Source organism: Microtus pennsylvanicus, assembly GCF_037038515.1.
Source record: "Microtus pennsylvanicus isolate mMicPen1 chromosome Y unlocalized genomic scaffold, mMicPen1.hap1 SUPER_Y_unloc_2, whole genome shotgun sequence".
In the NCBI taxonomy this organism is placed as follows: Eukaryota; Metazoa; Chordata; class Mammalia; order Rodentia; family Cricetidae; genus Microtus; species Microtus pennsylvanicus.
This window is the reverse complement of record NW_027460880.1, coordinates 3,559,123-3,563,887: the sequence shown is the minus strand read 5'-3', so window position 1 is coordinate 3,563,887 and position 4,765 is coordinate 3,559,123.

Genomic DNA, 4,765 nt, shown 5'->3' with positions numbered 1-4,765 from the left:
TCTGCGGCCAACAATATTCTCCAGGGCCTCAAAAGGCTTACTAAGTTTTTGCTTCTGGAGCGATGGCCAATTCTTCTTCTGGAGAAGTGGCATGCCACTCATACTGAGAGGCATCTTCATCATGGCGGGAGACTTTCTGAGATAGGCCACAGCACTCCTGTTCCACTGTCTCTTGGCTCTGTTTCTGTGCTTGGGCTTCATAGCTGCCAATCTCTGCATAGGAAGAACTCTTCAGTTTAAATCAGACACAAAGTGGTTTCCTCCACCATAAGTGCCTGCAAGGATAAGAAGGTGAGGATGTGAGGTCAAGGCTCTTATTAGGAATAACTTTGGAGCAGGTGAAAAAGGCAGGGCTGAATAGATTTGGATACCTAAATGGAATATGTTCTTAAGAAATTAATAGGAAAATTATCAAACTCTTGTCTACAGCTCAGTATATGTGTATCAGAGACATATTCCTGCTGCAAAATGCAATTGACCTCTACTGAGAAACCTACTTCCTGACTTACTATATCAATGAGAGAGGAAGCTATGCCTATACCTAAAGTGAGAAAGAAATATCTGAACAGATGGCAAAGAATTCAAAGAACAGCCACTCCTCTCCTTACCACTCAAGCTACTGGTTAGTTGGCTGATCTATAACCACCTGCCCAAGGTCATGGCACTCCAGTCCACTGGCTCTCTCTATTGTGTCTCCTGATCCAGATCCAGGTTGATTACATAAAGATATTCTGTATCTTCATTAGAGAAGTGAGTACTGTGAGTCAAACTGCCAAAAGAAAGAAACATTAATCTGTGCAACAGCACCTATTAGAAATAATTATCTTTTAAAACACATATGGACAAAGAGGATCTTTGCCATTTAAGTGGACTGAGGAATTGGACATTTTTAGCAAAGAGAGAGTGGGGAGAATACCTGACATTAACCGTCCCCCAGCTATCAAATATAGGAGCTGTTAACGACATAAATTTTGGACCCAGAGCAGATTTGAAAGAAACCTTTCTTTGACTACAGAGGTCCTAGTTGCTTCCTAAACATATTTAAAAAAAGAAAATATCTTGGCTCTCTAGATTCCAACTTCTGGGAATTCGGTTGAACAGTTGTGGAGCACAAGAGCTGACTGACCACCTCAGCCACCGTGAAGATAGTAAGCCCACCTTCACAGAAGTCCAGTGCTTCATGTGCAACAGACTTGCCACCCCAACCAAAGCTTTGTGACATCATCAAGGCTCAACTTAAGTCATAAAACTCCTCCTAGCCAGGTTTCTTCCCTACTAACCCCCAGAAATATCCAGCATACAGGTCCTAAAATGCTGTTCATACGGCCCCATGAAGACCCAAAATAAAAACCCCAATCTTCTTTTCAATTACTTGAGTCATATTTTCCAAGCAACTCAACCCCTTTATATGTTTTTTTTTGTAAAATAATTTTTGATTTGAGTCAACAACTCCCATGAATGTTTATTTTTCTAGCTCCAATGTCCTCATTGTTTATTTTCTATTGATTTTTCCATTACTTCATAATAATAATTATCAAACGTACCACTTCTCTTCCTCCTCCCACATTCTTCTTGCTCTGCAAATAAACCTCTCCACTCAAACACCAGTCCAAATAGAGGGCAGGGTACTTTGAGCTGTGGGAAGTCCAAGCCCACACTTCATCCATCCAGATTTAGCAAGGTATGCATCCACAAAATATATGATCACAAAAAGCCAGTGTATGATATGCAGACAATTTCAAGTGCCCTTATCCTTGGCTTCTCCGTCTGCCCCAATTGTCAGCCACATTCAGAGCTTCCAGTTTGATCCCATGTTCTTTCATTCCCAGGTCACTGGATTAGTTGAAATCCCCTTAGTTCAGGCACAGTGTCTCATAGTGTGGACCAAGCCCTTATATTCCTGACATCCTTGCTCTTTTTCTCCATCCATCTGCTCTTCCACTGGAGCTTGGAAGCTCCATCTAGTTTTCTGATTTTGACCCTGACTTGATCTCCATCATTTGCCAAACAAAAGTTCCATGGTGGTTTTCAAGATAGTCAGTCATCAGTCTGACTATGGGACAAGGCACACATAGTTCCTAGGGACATGTCACAGTGCGTTCATCTTCTCCTCCCTGCTTAAGTAACTAGAGAGGGTCACCCTATGGCCTTCTGAGAACCACTCGAGAGATGTCGGTCTTGACTTCCCCAGAATGGCCCCATAAATTGAGATATCATCAGTGTATGTACATTAACTTGTGTGTTTTCTGTCTGTGTATTTAAATCACAATAACAAATGGGTTGTAACATTGAAGTTTCTTCTCATCTTGAGAAGAATATTTGCTACAGAAACACTCTCACAGTAATAGTTAGAGTGTAAACTGTCTCAGCAAGGAGAAATAACTGGAGGAATGCCCCAGGAGTTAGGCTCAGTGTCCCAGGAATTACGCCCAAGGAAAGTCAATGAACTCAGTGATGGAAGATAAAACCCAGCCTAAATAAAACCCTAAATCATTTAGGTGGAACATGAGATACTCTTACAACAGTTACAAGAGGTCTAAAATGCCTGGACTGGAACATAAGGGGAACACAATGACGTGGAGCTGAGAGTGCATGGCAAAACTGATTGGATCTGGCAAAAATTATGTAAGCATACCAAGGAAACCACCAGTGGGACAAAACCCTAAGAAATCTGTATGACAACATATCATGTTGAACATAATGAGATTTATAGACAAAGGAAAGATCTTAATTATGTCACTGTCACACAGGTGATGATGAACCAGTTCCATCGTAGAGTGACTCCCTGCTGTGTTTAAGATAACCTGTCAATTCTGTCTAGTCAGTTACAAGGAAATTTGCATTAATTGCACAGATTAACTATCAGCATCATTTACTGCACAATCAAAGGCAAGGCAAAGAAATCATAGACATGTTGTTGAATGCTGATGATGTTATTGGGAGTTTTGATGGGTTTTTTTCTTAAAGGGAAATCATCGGTGACTCTCATGCATGAAGCAGATCCTTTCTCTGTGATGTTTCCTGAATAGCCACTGAGATACCAGCCCATTGAGTTGTGGTCTCTCTCTCTTTTACAAAGCAACTTCTACCTTCAGCTTGATCTCTTGCTTGAGCTTCCCTTCCGGCTACTAGGCTCCTTTTCTGATCCTGCAGAGGGCTTTTGTAAGGGATTGTGATCTCTAAGTTTTTCCCCTTTCAAGAACTAATCATTCTATTAATCACAATTCTAAACTGCTGTGGGAGTTTGTTTGTGACTTATGCCTTCACATGTGATACAAGCGACCTGTGTGTATAGGGTCTTCTCTCTGTTCATGTGGGGAAGGCATGGCAGCAGGAGTAGATGGCTGCTCATTCTCTGTAAGGAAATCAGTAAACAGTGGGCACCAAGTACAAGGATGTCCTGAAATATTAAGTCTTGTCCTTTCAAGGCCCCAAAGCCTCCAGCTAGGTTCAGGGTCACGACAATCTCCAAAACCCACCGAACATGAAGTATTCAGAACCAGAGGCCTGTGTGTGCCATATCACATAAATTCATCGTGAGTACACCAATCTGTTTTTTTTCAATTCTAAATTATTTTGTCCCATCAGAACAATCTATATTACCAATTAACCAAATTTGCTGCATCTTTGGTGTCCTAGAATTGCTTTAAATTGTTGCTGACAGTCTTACAAACCTTCCTGTGCTGTTATGAGACCTTAAGGGGACAGCACTTATTTCAGAAATCAAAGGCAGTTGGGTTCAATCCTATGGTTAGCTGTTAGCTAGACACTGGAAGGATGGATTTGACTAAGAAAGGGAGACAGCATACATGGAGGCAGGTAACCTTTCCTTTGCAAAATGATCCATTTTGAGGCCTTACTTCAGGCTCTTCTCTTCTCCTAATCTTGTTTTTTTTTTATTAGTTTAGGAGAAGAATTAAAACTCGATTTACAGTATCTGTGAACCTGAATGAGTTAAGTATGTGTGACCAACTTGATGTCTGCCTGTCTGTCAACAGGGCCAGAGTTCAGGGGCATCTGATGCATAGCACAGGAATGTCAGCCATCAATCTCTGGTCCACCTAACTCTACAGCATTAGAGTTGTCATGGTTGCTCATCTGATCTTCCTCATATGACCTCCATCCACAGAGATGTCAGAAAAATCCTCCCCTGAGAGTGCAAGTTCTTTACAAATGAAAGATTATACAACAGAAGACACATGGGAGATTTATATGGGCAAGCTGTTGAAAAGATAAAGTGACAGAAGAAGTTTATTGATTAATTAAAGAAAGAATCCGCTTCAGCTGATAGGTTAGAACATAGGTAGGTGGAGTAAACAAAATAGAATGCCGGGAGGAAGAGGTAGTGAGCTCAGAGAAGCCATGCTCCCCTCTCCCCGGCAGATGCCATAGCTCTGCTCTCTGAGGCAGATGTCGATGCAGCCAGCCACCATGTCAGACATGCTGAATTTTTCCTGGTAAGTGCACCTCGTTATACTACACTGATTATTAGAAATGGGTTAAAATGCTGAATCTAATGGGCCAGCAGTGTTTAAAAGAATACAGTTTTGGTGTATTTATTTCAGGCATAACCTTCATGCGGCCTTGGTGCTGGGGACACAGCCTCGCTGCTCAAATAACTACAGAATGGCTTGCAGCCTTGTGGACAACTGAATCCACTGAAAGCCTGAGAAAGCTTGGGAAAGAGTAAAGCATGTTTTCTTGGTAGCAGCGATTTCTCGGTCTGCTCTGCTTGCTAGAAGAAAGCAAGGGCTCTCATCTAAAA